Raw genomic sequence first — 20,456 nt, 5'->3', positions numbered from 1 at the left:
GACTGGAGTACTATTTACTCCATTTAAACCCTGTGTGTACCACCTTCCCTTGTTGGTCAACCTGTTGTTCTGCTATTTTTCTGTCTGTGCTCATTCTGCTATGAGCTTGTTCTTCTGGTTTAGCAGAAGACTATTCTCATGATTATTGCTAATTTACATAAAGTCGACATCCACCTTGTTTTATTTGTTTGTCTGTCTTGTTACGTGTTGTGTTTTGTTACAGGAGGGAACGACACCTAGTTACTGTTTAGGGTGGACCCAGTAGGGAGACAGGGACAGTTTGGGCATATTGTCCTTATCTGTGTCCTGCCCTTACAGTGTGTTGCCTTTCACAATTAATAATGTATAGTAGACGTGCCTACATTTTATGTTTTGTATTAAGAGTGAGAATTCATTTCTATATAAAAATGCCATCATATATCAATGGATAAAAAGAAGCTCAATAGTTAACCTTAATAAACATTATTGTTAATAAAACAATAAAAGATTTTACTTTATAGTTATCTTACATAAAAAAAATGGTTGAAATTCTTAATTCTTACAGTTAAAAACAAAATTAAACAAATTTACTTTTTTTATACAACCTTTATTCCTACAGTAGTATTGCAATAGACCATGTATTAGAGACCCCCCCCCCAAAAAAAAATGTTAAAGGAAACCTACCACTTGAAATGGCAGGTTTAAGAAGAAAACACCGAGCACCAGCTCAGGGTGAGCTGGTGCCGGAGCTTATTTTTGTTAGTGTTTTAAACCGCTGTATCGCGGTTTAAAACACTTTTTAAACTTTATAGCCGGCGCAGGGAGGTACGCGCTCGGCGCTTACCATGCGCGCGGCTCTCCTTCACTTCCTATGTAGCCACGCGCACGGTTGTGCGCATGGTAAGCGCCGAGCGCGTACCTCCCTGCGCCGGCTATAAAGTTTAAAAAGTGTTTTAAACCGCGATGCAGCGGTTTAAAACACTAACAAAAATAAGCTCCGGCACCAGCTCACCCTGAGCTGGTGCTCGGTGTTTTCTTCTTAAACCTGCCATTTCAAGTGGTAGGTTTCCTTTAAAAAGGAAAAAAGAACAAAAATTAAAAACTAATTACTGAATTGTCACTGCCATGCCACCCATGACTATTTAAATAACTAGGAATCAATACATACATTTCTCCAAATTATATCAACTAAAATAACAGCTAAACAAAATAATAAAAGAGGAGACGTTACACACCGTACATACTCGTGTATAAGCAACCAAAAAAGAGAAAAGAAATTGCCATATACGCTACAGTAAAGTCAAATATCCAAAACACGTGGAATATGTACGAGATAACTAAACCAAAATGGAATTAATACCAAAATTACTCATGTAATAAATCAATTTTTATTGTAAACAATCATGAAAGTACATTTGTATTTGACACCAATGCACAGGAAAAAATTGCCTGGCACAATACAGTGTTGGCACACTACATATCATCAAAATACAGATCACGCAGAAACAAAATGTTCACTGTAGTCTAAAAGAAATATACTTAACAACCAATGGGCAGCAAAATAGACGTCACATATGCACAGAATTCAGGTAAATGCAGGAAATGTAACTTATAAGAGATACAATGTATGGATAATTCATTTTGGGGGTCTATAGCTTATTCATGAGATTTTATTAACTATTTCAAGGGGGACACAAACAAAATCATCAATTTTTATTTTGGATTTTTAGCATTTTTTTCCCCCCGCTCACCATAACATAAAAATAATATTTTATCTTTATTTTCTGGTTCACTGCGATTGCGGTGATACCTCATTTATATAGTTTTTCTTATCTTTGCTCAATTTTCCTGAGCAAAACCAATATTGGTGAAAATCACATTGTTTTTACTATTGACAACTTTTTAGGGCCATAACTTCTGTATTTTTCTGTTGTCAGACCTGGTTGAGGGCTTATTTTTTTGCAAAAAGAATTGTTCTTTTCAGTCGTATCATATTAGGGAACGTAACTTTTTTTGATCACTGTTTAGATCATTTTTTGTGATGGTGTTTGATGAAAAATTGTATATTACGGGAAGTTTATTTTACAGATTGATACGGACGCGGTGATACCAAATATGTACGTGTTTTTGTCTTTTATATACTTTATTTGCATTTCATGTGTAACTGGGGAGATTATGGGACTTTTATTTTATTTATTTAATGATATAATAAAATGATTTCATCTTTTTTTTTTTACTTTTTTACATTTTCTACTTCTTGGCTTGAACAAACGATCGTCCGATCGCTTGCTCAAGCCTTTACACTGCAGTACACTTGTATTGCAGTGTAGTGTAAGTAACTAAGCATGCTGCGCATGCTTAGTTACTTACTGCCGGGTCCTGCCAGGAAGGCAGAACCCGGCGGGTAGAGGAGCCGGCAGCAGCAGAACCGATCAGATCCCCCGGTAAGCACACCGGGGGGTACGATCCACGGGGGACACACTTGCACGCCGCGGTCATGCTTGAGGGGTTAAACACCCGGGATCTGAGTTTTTCTGATCCCAGGTGTTAGTGCCGGGTATGGGCTGTAAGATCACAGGACCCATTGTCCCAAAATCCCAAAATAATAGCACGTCACACGCCTGGTGCATGGAGAGGGCTCACGTGCTCTCTCCATAGCCAGTAAGTCTTTGCTGCATATTGCAGCAAAGGCTTACTGTTAACACCCGTGACCTGTGTGAACCCATCGATCCCGCCGGCGGATTAAAAAAAAGGCGAAGCATGGGCGGCGCCATCTTGGCGAAGATTGGCGCTCCCCTTGACGTCAACGACAGCCTCGGGTCTTCCAAAGACCTGGGGTTGTCTCGTTTTAACCCTTTCATTACAATGAGCGAACAGCACATTGTAATGAATGAGGAGGATCGATCAGACAACCTGGGGTTGAAATAGCAGTAGGTGGTGCTCGCTTCTTGTGAAAACACTGATACAAAAACAGGACAAAACATACAAACCAAAGAGGACAGTGTAGTACACAATGAAAAAACAAATAGATGGTCAGAGCAACAGGTCAAAGAATCCAAAATACAGAAGTAGAGAAAACTCTAAAGAAGATTTATAACAAACAGTAAGCAGCAGAAAGACAAACCTCTTATTGTATACCGGTCCATAAAGTGACTGTTATAGGCATCTGTCTATCGCAGGTGATAAACACTGTGACAGAAATCAATTAAAGGGGTTGTTAAGGAGGTCGCACTGGTTTCGGACGCCATCTTGACTACTGTCCGCCATCTTAGATACAGCGGCCACCTTGGGGGGGGGGGTATGCTTCCCTGTATCCATAGAGTTAAATGTTTTAATTCAGCTATTTTTCTCATTTAAACTGTTGTTTGCCTTTTCACAATATCCTTGGCATTTCTTACTGTCCTTCGGGCCTCTGTATTCTTGTTATTTATTTTGGTTATGAAGAAGCTTCTAGGAGCCATTGTGTAGATAAGCATGGCTGTAAACAAGGCCTAGTCATTTTTCCCAGAATGTGCTGATACAAAAACATAATGGCCAATAGAATCTAAGTGTCTTATCAACACCCCAAATGCTGATCTTTATGTGTTAAAATATAGCGGTATTTGTTGAAAATAAACAGTTTGATTTGAGTGCATCGGAAGACCGACTGTGTTTTTCATTTACTCTGTCAGCTCGCTGCCGGCAGCTATCTCATCCTCCCTCAAAGGGTTAATTAGGACTCACCTTACAAAAGTCAAGAGGGCTGTTGGGGCCCTGCATAAAAATCCCTAACAATATTTGGCGTCCTTTCTGTTTGGGCTTAGAAGTAAACAACAACAACACCGAGACAGCCTCCGTGAAGTGTCCCCGCCGGCTTGGTGAACAGAACTGACCAGAGCGCTCTCAGGGTAAGCTGTTTTTTATTGTCTACCTTGAAATGTCACTTCTGGTTCACTGGTTGGACGGACCGGGTAAGACTGTCTCTGTGTTATGTATTTGCCACTGTTGTTCACTGTAACCTAAGCTCAGAGTTTTTGGCAAAGAACCACTTTGTAAGGTGATGGACAGAGACTGAACAGAGACTGGACAGTGACGGATGGTCAGACAGTCTGTGGTGTTAGCTGAAGCAGTGAAACGGGAAGTAGTAACCCTTAGATGTCTGCAATGCTAGAGTGGGAGAGTGGGAGATATTCTGTTGTGATTATCATAGTGTCTAGTACTGTTTGACTGGTGCCAATAGGGTTGCCCATAGAGGTATAGAGCTCAATTTGTGCACTTGCAGCGGAGACCCGCTCTGATCAAGTGTGTGTTTAGCTTTCTTTTTTTTTTGGGAGTCTAAACAGCCTCGTGGGACTGTAAGAACTAGTAGTGACTTAGTAAAGAGTCGGTAAGAGAGTGGACTTGGTGTAGTCGGTGAAAGAGTAGTGACAGGTCAGAGTTGACTTGGTGTAGAGTCCTCTGTGGAAGTCTGGTATCTAGTTTCTTTGGGGTCAGTAAATCGAGGTGTTGGCATTCGCTGTGTCTGTGGGGACAAGTTTGGTTGTGTTGCAGTAGTAGGCATTTATGATGAGTTGTGAATTGGAACTGAGCCAAGTGCATTGCAGACAAAAAGATGTAGGTAGACAGAAGATTGGCATGATGTAAGTAGACAAAAGGTTGTTGAGTTAAGTAGGACTGATGGAAAAGTGCAAGTTGACATGATCGGACATAAGGGCTGGTAGTTTTGGGTTGAAATGAAAAGTATTGAAGGTTTGAAGGTTTTGGGATGTGTCAGATGATCTGATGATTGTACAAGTGAGAAAACTTGATCAGATTTGGAAACAGACACTTATAGCCTCTGACTTTGACGGACGGACCAGGACAGAGTGACTGGGATTCTTCTGAGTGCCCAATGAAGAAAGAGACAGGCGATAAGGGACATTTCAAAGTTTTTGATGTGGAAAGAATTTGAGAAAAAGAGATTTTATTATATTTTCCTTAGAGTGAAAAATGGCCCCTGTAATCCAGACTCCACCCCTGTATCTGGTGGTTAGAGAAGATGACACGCCCTACCATTCTTCAGTGGCGGCCATCTTAAGTCAGTTTATTTTTCAGTGGCGGCCATCTTAAGTCAGTTTATTTTTCAGTGGCGGCCATTTTAAGTTATATTCCCTTCAAGTCCCTGAAAGTTGATTGCTGTTGGCAGCCATAAAGGCTGTTGTGGGGCTTTGTAGAAAAACAGCTGACCATGCTTGGGGCGTCTGCTAGGGGTCTTGGAGTGTGGGAGGTTGTTTGATTATTATTCAAATTTATTGATCCCGACAATTAGAGAAAAATTACTATGAAAAAGTGTTACAATGTCTCGGGTGCCTGCTTTCTGGCATTTAAGGGGTTAACAAAAGGGTGGGGGCTGTTGGAGCTGCGTTTTGTTTTGTGAAGAACTGACATGTGCTGTGCCGGTCTTATCTACGAGAGAGACGATAGTGACCTTGATGTTCACGGAAAGCTGAATTTCTCCATATTGAGTTGCTTGGAATCTGTGTTCTGTTATCTCGTGGTTTACAGGCTAGTGAGAACATTTACATTTGGGAGGGGTAGATCGCTGCGTTTAGACTTCTCCCTGACAATCTAAAAAAAAAGACTTGAAGGAATTTATTTGATTGTGGAACAAGAATACAGTATGATGTGATGTCCTCCTGTGTACCCCATGAACAGACTAAGCAAGAATGAGCCCCCCAACTGTATTACAGAGCCTATGACTGACTTTTGTTCCTTTTTGATTAAAAACCATCTTAAGTGTACCTGGATTTTATTGAGACGTTGGAGTCTGGCCAGAACTTTATAGGTAGCACAGAACACTGGGCTGGAGATGTGGTGGAGGGACTCTGACATTGACATACAGAGGGAATAGAGGATGTTTCACATACCACGCCGAAGTGAGATTGACAACATCTCCGGAAGTCTCAACCGACCAACCCAAGTGGGCGTTGCGGGGAGGAGACATTACTGTAGTGAGTGGCGGAGACGGCCCCGACAGGGCAAGACAAGGGGGGTGGTTACGGACAAGGATGTCAGCGAGAACAGCCCCCCAAACAGAGTTATCGCCTTTCATTGTAGAACTCTCCCCTGCTAGTCAGATGATGATTTTAGCCCATTCCCGGTCAAGAAAAGACTCAGAAAGAATAGCCGGATACATGTAGGATGGTCCATGATCTCTAAGCTGCCAATGAGTGCACTGAAGCCCAGTGGTCCCTAGCCCAAACTGGCAGCAGTCCCTGAGAGTGACATATTATTCACTGTTATTGATTTGGCAAATGTTTTCCTCTCTATACCCCTGCATGAGGATTGCCAGTACCTATTTGCCTTTACCAGTTCAGTATTCCAGTATACCTGATGTAGATTCCCACAAGGGGGGTAAAACTCACCCAGCCAATACCCCACGGCCCTACAGGGAGTAGACTGGCAGACTGGCCCCTTACTGGATGTTCTCCTTTTCAGTATGCGGATGACCTACTGTTTTTGTTTGCCAGGATGCATTTATTGACCTTATGTGCTTTCTGTTCCAGAAGGGTTGCAAAGTTCCCAGAGACAAACTCCGGTACTGCCAGGAGAAGGTGGTCTTCCTAGGCCACTGCTTCTCAGCCACAGGCAGACACCTGACAGAGGAAAGAAAGCTGGCAGTCCAGAATGTGCCCCTGCCCTGAGGCCCTAAGCCTCTTCACCTGTTTCTAGGACTGGCCAGCTCCTGCAGCCTGGGATAAGGTCTGCTGCCTCCAGCCCAATGCTGCCCCTTTCTGACTGCATTGCCTCTTCCCCATTTGCCCTTAGTCAGGAGGCAATTGATGCATTCCATAGCCTTAAGGTGGCAAATCCTGTCTGCCCCGGCCCTAGGCACACGCCACTGAACCAGACCTTTTATTTATTTTGCACGGAGTATCTAGGAGACAGGTGTCCTAGCCCAGGAACGTGGTGGCCTCCACAGTGACCTACTATTAGGCCCGGTTAGACTCAGTTGTGAGGGGAGTCCCGCATGTGTCAGTAGCTGCAGCCAGCTATCTGCTCAGCAAGGCCAGTGAGTTGATCCTAGATCACTCAGTTACAGTGCAAACCCCACATACCTTGCACATTGTCCTCACCCAAGTACAGCCCAAGCATCTGAGCCAAGGCCAGACCGCTCAGACTCCAGTGTGCACTCCTGATTCCCCAGGATACACTGATAAGGTGCACAGCTCTGAATCCTTCATTCTATCGCCAGTCTTCCAGGATTCAGAGGGGGGAGAGAAGGGTAATTAACCCAGATGTTGAGTTTTTTCTCATAGATGGCTCCAGGTCTGCAGGAGAAGACAGACGGTTCTATGCTGGATATACAGTGGTCAGTGGCGCACATGAGGTAGTACAAGCAGAACCACTCCCTCCACACAGGTCAGCGCAGGAGGTGAAGTGACGGCACTCAGGGAAGTGCTACAGCTGGTGGAAGGTAAAAGGGCGAACATCTATACTCAAGGTATAGTCCTGGGGTCTAAACACGACTATGAACCCATATGGAAGGCTGGAGATTTCCTCACCTCTGCAGGGACCCCCTCTAAGCATGGCACGCTGGTTAAAGAGCTCATGGATGCTCTCTTACTTCCACAAGAGGTGGGGATAATAAAAGTAAAAGCACACACAATTTGGTAACTCCACAAGCCAAGGGCAAGTGTGTGGCTGACGGGATGGCGAAGGCAGCTGCACAGATGGAGCCTGGAGACTGTCCTGAAGTCTCAGCGGGGAGTTCTGAGCTAAAAGTTTGATCCACAGGTGTTCCAGTCCCTGGTGGCCCAAGTGTCATCAGAAGTGAAGGAAGAGTGGAGGAAAGCTGGAGCCCAGATGCCAATGGGACCTGGATGCTGGGAGAGAGAGTGTGCCTGCCCGGAGCCCTGCACCCGACAGTAAGTCAAGTAGCCTACAGACACATACACATTCCAAATGGCCATGCTAGTGCTCATAAACCGCAAGTGGTTTGCCCTAGCGTTACTACCCCTGTCACTAGACTAGTGAAAGCCTTTATAGTCTGTGCCCGCCACAGCCCGGGTAAGGTGGAAAAGACCCCACAGAAGGTGACACCCAAGCTGCTGTATCCCTTCCAGAGACTGCAGATGGATTTTATCCAGCTACCAAAAAGTGGTACGTAGGAGTACGTGCCTGTGTGCATTGATCTCTTTCCAGGGTGGCCAGAAGCTTCTCCCATGACCCAGGCTACTGCCAGAGCTCAGGCAAAGAAGTTGGTGAGTGATATTTTTCTGCAGGTTTGGACTTCCAGAGACCATAGAGTCCGGTCGCAGAACCCACTTCACTGGACAGGTAAAGACTGAAACCTTGTCCCTCCTGGGTGTAGAACAGACCCTGCACACCCCTTAGCATCCCCAAGTTAGTGGTGGGATTGAAAGACTAAATGGCACTCTTAAGTTAGAGATCCAGAAGGCCATGGAAGAAACAGGGAAACCATGGTGCGAGTGCTTTCCTGCTGCCCACTATTCAGTTAGGACCACACCCAACAGAAAGATGGGATTGTCCCCCTTTGAGATACTTTTTGGCTGTGCACCCAGACTAGGCCTCTACTTCCCACAGGCCCTATAGCTGATGGCAGGAAACCAGGTGGAACATGTCACACAGTTGAGCCAGGCCTTGGAAAAGGTCCGCAAAAGTGTTTCTGATTACTTTTTCAGATGCAGACAGAGACCTCAGGACGCATAACCTGAAGCCTGGAGACTACGTGGTGGTAAAGAGACACCAGAGAGAGAGTCTGGAGCCTCACTACGATGGTCCTTTCCAAGTCCTGCTGACCAGTGCCACGTCTGTGAAGCTAGAGGGAAGTCAGCATGCTTCCACGCTTTCTATTCCATGCTTACTTATTCTTCTTGCTAGTTGGTTTTTCTGACTGACTGTATTCTCAGGGACACCCCAACCATGACTATCACTGTATCTATAGGGGTGACCAGGATGCCCCCAGGGTAGGAGACTTTACCTACGGTTGGTGCAACAAGACAATGACCTTCTTTAACATTGACAGCACAGGTAGCCCTGTATTAGCAGTGTCTGATGTGTACTGGATTTGTGGGGATAGGAGAGTCAGGTCAGGCCTAGAGGCTGGGAAGGTGAGTGCACGGTGATAAGGTTTGTGCATTCCTTCCTCGTCATCTCCAGGGATAAGTTTGATCAGACACATAAAGTAAAGGTAGAGAATCCCAAAGGATTCTGGAGGTCTGAGAGAAGCACCTAGATGACAACGTTTATATAGATACAGTGGGAGCACCAAGGGGGGTCCCAGATGAGTACAAGGCCCACAATCAGATATGGGCAGGTCTAGAGTCCATTATTCCCCAGAGAGCTATGAGCAAAGATGTTGGTTGGGTAACTGTTTTTGTTGTAATCAACAGAGATTTGTGAATTATATCGGAGATGCTTCCCAGAACCGCATGGCTTTGGACATGATCCTTGCTGAGAAGGGAGGAGTCTGTAAGATTGTGGGAGTGGCTTGTCGCATATACATCCCAGATGACATCGCCCCCTATGGATCCATTACCCATGCACTTGAAGAGATTAAAGGACTGTCCAGGAAACTCAAGAGAAACTCTGGGGTGGACACTTTGCCCTTCACTTTGTGGTTGGGGGATTGGAAGGGTTTCCTTTAAGTGGGGGTAATATTGGGGATTGTGATTTTGCTCTTGTCACTTATGGCGTGCTGTGTGGTCCCCCTCATCAAGTCCACCATGTCCCAGATGTCCTTCCACGACAGGAGAGGTGCCCGGAGAGGAGGATGATGCTGCCTGTTTACAAACCTATGGACTATGGGGACTCAGTGATGTGATGTGAGTGTGCGGGCCTGTAACCCCTGAGTGACTGGCCTCCAGGGGATCTGGTGAAGAGGTAACAAGTCCAGCAGGTACGGGCTTAGCCTATCTGTGGGTACCTGGAGCTTGAGGAGGTCGCTCAGGATGGAGTTACAGGCCAGCAAAGCTCCGGGGGGAATTGTTAAGGAGGTCGCACTGGTTTCGGACGCCATCTTGACTACTGTCCGCCATCTTAGATACAGCGGCCACCTTGGGGGGGGGGGGTATGCTTCCCTGTATCCATAGAGTTAAATGTTTTAATTCAGCTATTTTTCTCATTTAAACTGTTGTTTGCCTTTTCACAATATCCTTGGCATTTCTTACTGTCCTTCGGGCCTCTGTATTCTTGTTATTTATTTTGGTTATGAAGAAGCTTCTAGGAGCCATTGTGTAGATAAGCATGGCTGTAAACAAGGCCTAGTCATTTTTCCCAGAATGTGCTGATACAAAAACATAATGGCCAATAGAATCTAAGTGTCTTATCAACACCCCAAATGCTGATCTTTATGTGTTAAAATATAGCGGTATTTGTTGAAAATAAACAGTTTGATTTGAGTGCATCGGAAGACCGACTGTGTTTTTCATTTACTCTGTCAGCTCGCTGCCGGCAGCTATCTCATCCTCCCTCAAAGGGTTAATTAGGACTCACCTTACAAAAGTCAAGAGGGCTGTTGGGGCCCTGCATAAAAATCCCTAACAGGGTTCACCACTTTTCCCTAAAAATTTTTGTGTGCAGGTGTGGTGGCAGCATTATAGGTAATTTACAAATATATATGTTTGTTAATAGTTCAGCTGTACTTTCTTGACCTGTAAAGTGCAACCTCCTATATTTTACCTAATCAGACAGACATTCCTGACCATAAAATGGCCGCTGATGGAGGGTCATGTGATCTCTGACTATGAGCTATTGTCCTGCCAAGACCTTATGATAGTATTCATGACTATTAGGTTAAGGTCCTGGCAGGGTGATTTGCTCATGGTTAGAGATCACATGACCCTCCATCTTTAGTCCCAGACTGCAATGATCAACTGTTAGGTGTGAAGTTTTATTGATAATCCTTGTTGCCATGACAACACATAATTGTGAAAATCCAGTTGTAACATGGACAAAAAAAATTTGTCTGAAGTTACAACTACAACCCCTTAATGATCAGGCCTTTTTTTGTTTTTACATTTCCATTTTTCACTCCCCACCTTCAAAAATGTATAACCTTTTTATTTCTTTAACCCCTTAACGACTTGGCCTTTTTTAGTTTTTTCACTTCCATTTTTCACTCCCCACCTTCAAAAATCTATAACTTTTTTATTTTTCCACATAAAGAGCTGTGTTATGGCTTATTTTCTGCGTAACAAATTGCACTTCGTAGTGACGGTATTTAATATTCCATGGCGCGTACTGGGAAGCGGGAAAAAAATTCCAAATGCAGTGAAAATGGTGAAAAAACACATTTGCGACGTTTTCTTGTGGGCTTGGATTTCACAGCTTTCACTCTGCGTCCCAAATGACATGTCTACTTTATTCTTTGGGTCGGTACGATCATGGGGATACCACATTTGTACAGGTTTTATAATGTTTTCATACATTTAAAAAAATTAAAACCTCCTGTACAAAATTTTTTTTTTTGATTTTGCCATCTTCTGGCGCTAATAACTTTTTCATACTTTGGTGTACGAAGCTGTGGGTGGTGTCATTTTTTGCGACTTTTGATGGCGTTTTCATTGCTATCATTGTTAGGACTGTGCTACCTTTTGATCACTTTTTATTAATTTTTTTATATTTTCCAAAATGGCAAAAAAATGTCATTTTTGACTTTGGACGCTATTTTCCGTTACGGGGTTAAACGCAGTGAAAAACCGTTATTATATTTTGATAGATCGGACATTTTCGGACGCGGTGATACCTAATGTGTTTATGATTTTTACTGTTTATTAATATTAATATCAGTTCTAGGGAAAGGGGGGTGATTTGAATTTTTAGGTTTTTTTAATATAAATTTTTTTTTTTAAACTTTTTTTTACTTTCACTTTAACTATTTTTCAGACTCCCTAGGGTACTTTAACCCTAGGTTGTCTGATCGATCCTACCATATACTGCCATACTGCAATATAGCAGTATATGGGGATTTTACTCCTCATTCATTACAATGTGCTGATAGCACATTGTAATGAATAGGTTAAAACGAGACAGCTTCGGGCCTTCGTGAGGCCCGATGCTGTCATGGCAACGGATCACCGCTCCCCGTGACGTCATCGGGGAGCGGAGATCCGCGCCAAGATGGCGGCGCCCATGCGGCGCCATCTTTTTGAAGCCTCCGGCAGCATTGCCGGAGGCGATCGCGGTGAAAGCACCCGCGATCGGTGCTAGCACCGATCGCGGGTGTTACCGGTAAGCCTTTGCTGCAATATGCAGCAAAGACTTACCGGCTATGGAGAGGGCTCGGCCCGCGAGCCCTCTCCATGCACCGGGACCCGGCGCGCGCCGTACTAGTACGGCGCGCGTCGGGAAGGGGTTAAAGGGGTATTCCGGGAATATGAATGTCTGACACAAAACCCCATGATTATATAAATAAATGAATACAACAATACTCAATGTCATTAGTCGCAAAACGGAGCTTAAATAGTTTGATTTTATGATTCACAAAATGTATGCCTCTCTAAAGTAGGTGGAGTTATCACCAAGATGGCCGCCACTGGAAAATACAAGTCCCATGATCCTTTAGTTCTCAGTAACTCCTCCTCCATCTTATGCTCTGCTTCCAGGTTTTCTTGCACTGTTACCATAGTAATGATGTGTAACTGCCATCACCACAACACTGGTCATACTGGATGCACTGCAACCAACTGACTACAGCCAAACTTAGTGGTGATCACATGACCTGCCCAGGCAGGTGCAGGACATGTGATGTGGACATGTGACCAGCGGCCATCTTCTGTTCTGCGACGGACCACGCAGAGGAAATTAACGGACTGATTAAAGGGCCAGTAGCATTTTAATCCTTCATTACAGTCTATCTCACCAGCATTTTTCTGCTAAGGGGAGCAAAATTTTAAATAACAACTAATTACACATTAGCTTATATTTCAAGGACCCATTTGCAAATGAATTATGCTTATTCCTGGAATACCCCTTTAATGTAAAAATCTGTAGATCTGTGTAAAGGCTTGTTTTCTGTGAAACAAATTTCACTTCATAGTGACGGTATTTAATATTCCATGCTGTGTACTGGGAAGTGGGAAAAAAATTCTAAATGCAGTGAAATTAGTGAAAAAACACATTTGAGCTATTTTCTTTTGGGGTTGGTTTTCACAGCTATTACTATGCATCCCAAATGGCAATGTTCTTTGGGTCTTATAATGTTTAGATACTTTTTTAAATTTTATATAGAATTTATAACTACAGTATTGCAGTGTATGGGGATGTTACTGACCATTTATTACAATGTGCTACTGGTAAATTATAACAAATGGGCAGAAAACATAGCCTCGGGTCTTACTCAGCTTTGCCGGCCGTGATCACAGGGGTAACATGCAAAAATGGTGCCAGCACTGATCGCATCAAAGACACACCTTGTATAGAGATGGGTCAGCCCCTGAGCCCTCTCCATACACCGCAGGTGACGTGTGACGTACTATGTCACATGTCAGCAATGGGGAAATAAAATACCTGTTTCAACTTACATACAAATAAAACTTAAAAACAAACCTGAGTAATCTATTTTTTCAGAACCCGGGAACTGCAGGCCAATGAAATCATTCTTGTCCCATTATGAACATAGTCAGCAAGCAAGGAGGAAACAAGTTCAATCAGCAGATTTACAATGGAATTTATTTTTCATGCCCGTGCATTTGTGGTTTTCACTGATGGCTTACTGAGCCTTTTTTTTTATTTTTTTCAAGGATCTGTTGTCCGTAGAAAATATTTTTACATCTGTCCGCTGGTTTTCAATGATGTGGAACAGAAAAGGCAACAGAATTCTATGGATACGCACAAAAAAAAAAAAAGATGACAGGTTAGTTGCAAGTCAGAGGGAGCGTGGCCTCCTCAGCCCAGTACAGTGGCTCCTCCCGATACTTTATGCCTCTTCTCACCATTCAGCATTTCATGTCATGTGACCAGGGTGATATCATCTAAGGTATGTTATCCCCTAACATTTTCAAAATCTATCCCAGATAATCTGGAACCTTTGTTCAGATACTAGTGAGCAGGACATTCTGGGCTTTATAGCTCTGGATAGGTTTGGGAACAGGTGGAGGTGGTACCAGAGGAGAGCAAGTGATAAAAGTGCATGCAGACATCCCGAGAAACAAGTCTGGATTGCCTCATAGTATGGCAGCAGTAGGTAATCTGTCAACCAGGGAATCCAGGCAGGTGCGGAACCCACCAGCACATTACCACATTACCACACCCCTCTCAATTTAACACACATGCATCCTTGGCTCTTTACTTTTCCCTTCCAATCTTTTCCCCAACTTATGAACAGTACCCCAATTAGTAAAAATGGGATCCTTAGCCTTCCATTTTCATGCACACACACAGTACTAGTGCCACGGTTTAGGAAAGGATGGGGACACCTTTAAAACTTACATACCTGCTATCAGAACAAAAGTTTATATTACATAAAATTAACCTGAGGCTATAGACCCACAAATTGAAACCAACCTGTTATCCAGGACAGTAAAAGGCGTTCATCTAATCTATAAGTAGTCACAGGTTTACATGATGTCCCACCAGACTAGTGCAACATCATATAAGGCGCCTTCAGCAGCTGCCATCCAACAGTTAATTTGAGACAATGGCCAAAGGGACAACAATACAGTTAGGTGGGGACATCCCAGCAAGAATGTTCTCCTCCCATGATTCTCATACCAGATTGTGTGAATGCAGCGGTCAAAGACCTTTTTCTGTGTTTTGCTGAACTTTACTAAATATAGGAGACCATTGTGATCCTGTAGGCGTCTTGGTTAGAGATGAGTGGACCCGACGTTCTGGTTCAGCTGCCCCTGGCCTAACATTGCCTTGGCTAGCTGCTAAAGGCGTCAATTTGCAGGATTGGCTGTTCGACTACCAATACATACGTATAACATACATGTTATACTATGCAGTTCTATGTAGTAGTAGTTCTCATATATGTTATACTATGCAGTTCTATGTAGTAGTAGTTGTCATATATGTTATACTATGCAGTTCTATGTAGTAGTAGTTGTCATATATGTTATACTATGCAGTTCTATGTAGGATACATTCTCATATATGTTATACTGTGCAGTTCTATGAAGGAGTAGTTGTCACATATGTTATACTGTGCAGTTATATGTAGGAGTAGTTCTAATATATGTTATACTATGCAGTGCTATGTAGGAGTAGTTGTCATATATGTTATACTATGCAGTTCTATGTAGGAGTAGTTCTCATACATGTTATACTATGCAGTTCTATGAAGGAGTAGTTGTCATATATGTTATACTATGCAGTTCTATGTAGGAGTAGTTCTCATATATGTTATACTATGCAGTTCTATGAAGGAGTAGTTGTCATATATGTTATACTATGCAGTTCTATGAAGGAGTAGTTGTCATATATGTTATACTATGCAGTTCTATGTAGGAGTAGTTCTCATATATGTTATACTATGCAGTTCTATGTAGGAGTAGTTGTCATATATGTTATACTATGCAGTTCTATGTAGGATACGTTCTCATATATGTTATACTATGCAGTTCTATGTAGGAGTAGTTGTCATATATGTTATACTGTGCAGTTCTATGAAGGAGTAGTTGTCACATATGTTATACTGTGCAGTTATATGTAGGAGTAGTTGTCATATATGTTATACTGTGCAGTTCTATGAAGGAGTAGTTGTCACATATGTTATACTGTGCAGTTATATGTAGGAGTAGTTCTAATATATGTTATACTATGCAGTTCTATGTAGGAGTAGTTCTCATATATGTTATACTATGCAGTTCTATGTAGGAGTAGTTGTCATATATGTTATACTATGCAGTTCTATGAAGGAGTAGTTGTCATATATGTTATACTATGCAGTTCTATGAAGGAGTAGTTCTCATATATGTTATACTATGCAGTTCTATGTAGGAGTAGTTGTCATATATGTTATACTATGCAGTTCTATGTAGGATACGTTCTCATATATGTTATACTGTGCAGTTCTATGAAGGAGTAGTTGTCACATATGTTATACTGTGCAGTTATATGTAGGAGTAGTTCTCATATATGTTATACTATGCAGTTCTATGTAGGAGTAGTTCTCACATATGTTATACTATGCAGTTCTATGTAGGAGTAGTTGTCATATATGTTATACTATGCAGTTCTATGAAGGAGTAGTTGTCATATATGTTATACTATGCAGTTCTATGTAGGAGTAGTTCTCATATATGTTATACTATGCAGTTATATGTAGGAGTAGTTGTCATATATGTTATACTATGCAGTTCTATGTAGGAGTAGTTGTCATATATGTTATACTATGTAGTTCTATGTAGTAGTAGTTCTCATATATGTTATACTATGCAGTTATATGTAGGAGTAGTTGTCATATATGTTATACTATGCAGTTCTATGTAGGAGTAGTTGTCATATATGTTATAATATGCAGTTCTATGTAGGAGTAGTTGTCATATATGTTATACTATGCAGTTCTATGCAGTAGTAGTTCTCATATATGTTATACTATGCAGTTCTATGTAGGATAAGTTCTCATATATGTTATACTATGCAGTTCTATGTAGTAGTAGTTGTCATATATGTTATATTATGCAGTTCTATGAAGGAGTAGTTGTCATATATGTTATACTATGCAGTTCTATGAAGGAGTAGTTGTCATATATGTTATACTATGCAGTTATATGTAGGATAAGTTCTCATATATGTTATACTATGCAGTGCTATGTAGTAGTAGTTCTCATATATGTTATACTATGAAGTTCTATGTAGGAGTAGTTCTCATATATGTTATACTATGCAGTTATATGTAGGATAAGTTCTCATATATGTTATACTATGCAGTTCTATGTAGGAGTAGTTCTCATATATGTTATACTATGCAGTTCTATGTAGTAGTAGTTCTCATATATGTTATACTATGCAGTTCTATGAAGGAGTAGTTGTCACATATGTTATACTGTGCAGTTATATGTAGGAGTAGTTCTCATATATGTTATACTATGCAGTTCTATGTAGGAGTAGTTCTCATATATGTTATACTATGCAGTTCTATGTAGGAGTAGTTGTCATATATGTTATACTATGCAGTTCTATGTAGGAGTAGTTCTCATATATGTTATACTATGCAGTTCTATGTAGGAGTAGTTCTCATATATGTTATACTATGCAGTTCTATGTAGGAGTAGTTCTCATATATGTTATACTATGCAGTTCTATGAAGGAGTAGTTGTCATATATGTTATACTATGCAGTTCTATGTAGGAGTAGTTCTCATATATGTTATACTATGCAGTTCTATGAAGGAGTAGTTGTCATATATGTTATACTATGCAGTTCTATGTAGAAGTAGTTCTCATATATGTTATACTATGCAGTTCTATGTAGGAGTAGTTCTCATATATGTTATACTATGCAGTTCTATGAAGGAGTAGTTGTCATATATGTTATACTATGCAGTTCTATGAAGGAGTAGTTCTCATATATGTTATACTATGCAGTTCTATGAAGGAGTAGTTGTCATATATGTTATACTATGCAGTTCTATGTAGTAGTAGTTCTCATATATGTTATACTATGCAGTTCTATGTAGTAGTTCTCATATATGTTATACTATGCAGTTCTATGTAGGAGTAGTTCTCATATATGTTATACTATGCAGTTCTATGTAGGAGTAGTTCTCATATATGTTATACTATGCAGTTCTATGTAGGAGTAGTTCTCATATATGTTATACTATGCAGTTCTTTGTAGTAGTAGTTGTCATATATGTTATACTATGCAGTTCTTTGTAGTAGTAGTTGTCATATATGTTAAACTATGCAGTTCTATGTAGTAGTAGTCCTCATATATGTTATACTATGCAGTTCTATGAAGGAGTAGTTGTCACATATGTTATACTGTGCAGTTATATGTAGGAGTAGTTCTCATCTAGTTATACTATGCAGTTCTATGTAGGATGAGTTCTCATATATGTTATACTATGCAGTTCTATGTAGTAGTAGTTCTCATATATGTTATACTATGCAGTTCTATGTAGTAGTAGTTGTCATATATGTTATACTATGCAGTTCTATGTAGTAGTAGTTCTCATATATGTTATACTATGCAGTTCTATGTAGTAGTAGTTCTCATATATGTTATACTATGCAGTTCTATGTAGGAGTAGTTCTCATATATGTTATACTATGCAGTTCTATGTAGGATAAGTTCTCATATATGTTATACTGTGCAGTTATATGTAGGAGTAGTTCTCATCTAGTTATACTATGCAGTTCTATGTAGGATGAGTTCTCATATATGTTATACTATGCAGTTCTATGTAGGAGTAGTTCTCATATATGTTATACTATGCAGTTCTATGAAGGAGTAGTTCTCATATATGTTATACTATGCAGTTCTATGTAGTAGTAGTTCTCATATATGTTATACTATGCAGTTCTATGTAGGAGTAGTTCTCATATATGTTATACTATGCAGTTCTATGTAGTAGTAGTTCTCATATATGTTATACTATGCAGTTCTATGAAGAAGTAGTTGTCACATATGTTATACTGTGCAGTTATATGTAGGAGTAGTTCTCATATATGTTATACTATGCAGTTCTATGTAGGAGTAGTTCTCATATATGTTATACTATGCAGTTCTATGTAGTAGTAGTTCTCATATATGTTATACTATGCAGTTCTATGTAGTAGTAGTTCTCATATATGTTTTACTATGCAGTTCTATGTAGGATAAGTTCTCATATATGTTATACTGTGCAGTTATATGTAGGAGTAGTTCTCATATATGTTATACTATGCAGTTCTATGTAGGAGTAGTTCTCATATATGTTATACTATGCAGTTCTATATATGAGCAGTTCTCGCATATGTTATACTACGGAGTTTCCATGTACAACAATCTAAGGTACATTTACCAATCCTAGTAAGTCACATAATCTTCTGGAACCTCATCATAACTCTACAAACTCGGAATTTCATGCTCAATTTCTGTGACTCAATTTCTATTACTGTATAATCATTGGTCCCAATCTCTCATAATTAGCACTTTCCCTAAATGAGCCCTTCTTGTCCGGGTAACTTCTTCTAGCACATTTGAACCGCAACGGTCATTTTATTCAATGATTTTATCACCCATGTCACAGCCTCCTGCTGAATCTAAATCATCTACTAATACTAATGTATGACATGGGGGAGCTGCTGCAATGGCTTCCACTAGGTCTTATTTTCAGGGGAAGACTTATATTCCTAAGCTTCAAAAAAATGTGCTATGGCTCATTTTTGGGGTGTGTCTTATTTTCATTGAAAAGGGTGTATATGACATACCATGCAGGAGTATTTCTCATATATGCTATACCATGCAGTTCTATGTAGGAATAGTTCTTATATATGATATACTATGCAGTTCTATATATGAGCAGTTCTCATAAATGTTAAACTACACAGTTATATGTAGGAGTAGTTCCCTTAGATGTTATACTATGTAGTAGTTCCCCTGTATGCTATACTATGTAGGAGTAGTTCCCATGTATGTTATACTATGTAGGAGTTCCCCTGTATGTTATACTGTGTAGTAGTTCCCCTGTATGTTATAGTACAGTGGTGGCGAACCTATGGCACGCGTGCAAGAGAGGGCACGCAGAGCCCTCTCTACTGGCACGCGTACAATCTCCCCAATCCCATCAACGTGGGCACCGACGCCTGCTGGGTACCTGCGCAGCCCCGTTGCACTCCGATGCCTGCCGGGTCACAACGCTCTACTGCCTGCACGGCCCTGGCGTCCCGCTGCCTGCTCGTTCTCGGCGCGCTGCCTGTGGAGTCGCGTGGTCCCAGCGTGCCGATGTCTGCGCGGCCCCGGCCTGCTGCCTGCGGAGTTATTTTCATGGAAAAAGGGTGTATATGACATACCATGCAGGAGTATTTCTCATATATGCTATACCATGCAGTTCTATGTAGGAATAGTTCTTATATATGATATACTATGCAGTTCTATAAATGAGCAGTTTTCATAATTGTTAAACTACACAGTTATATGTAGGAGAAGTTCCCTTAGATGTTATACTATGTAGTAGTTCCCCTGTATGTTATACTATGTAGGAGTAGTTCCCATGTATGTTATACTATGTAGGAGTTCCCCTGTATGTTATACTGTGTAGTAGTTCCCCTGTATGTTATAGTACAGTGGTCGCAAACCTGTGGCACGCGTGCCAGAGAGGGCACGCAGAGCCACCCGTACCATCTCCCCAATCCCATCAACGTGGGCACCGACGCCAGCTGGGTACCTGCGCGGCCCCGTTGCACTCTGATGCCTGCCGGGTCACAGTGATCTACTGCCTGCGCGGCCCCAGCGTCCCGCTGCCTGCTCGTTCACGGCGCGCTGCCTGTGGAGTCGCGTGGTCCCAGTGCGCCGACATCTACTTAGCCCCATCCTGCTGCCTGCGGAGTCCCGGCGCCCAATGC

This window comes from Engystomops pustulosus, chromosome 4 (assembly GCF_040894005.1).
Source record: "Engystomops pustulosus chromosome 4, aEngPut4.maternal, whole genome shotgun sequence".
Taxonomy (NCBI): domain Eukaryota; kingdom Metazoa; phylum Chordata; class Amphibia; order Anura; family Leptodactylidae; genus Engystomops; species Engystomops pustulosus.
The sequence above is the reverse complement of the archived record's forward strand: the minus strand, read 5'-3'. Positions refer to the sequence as shown.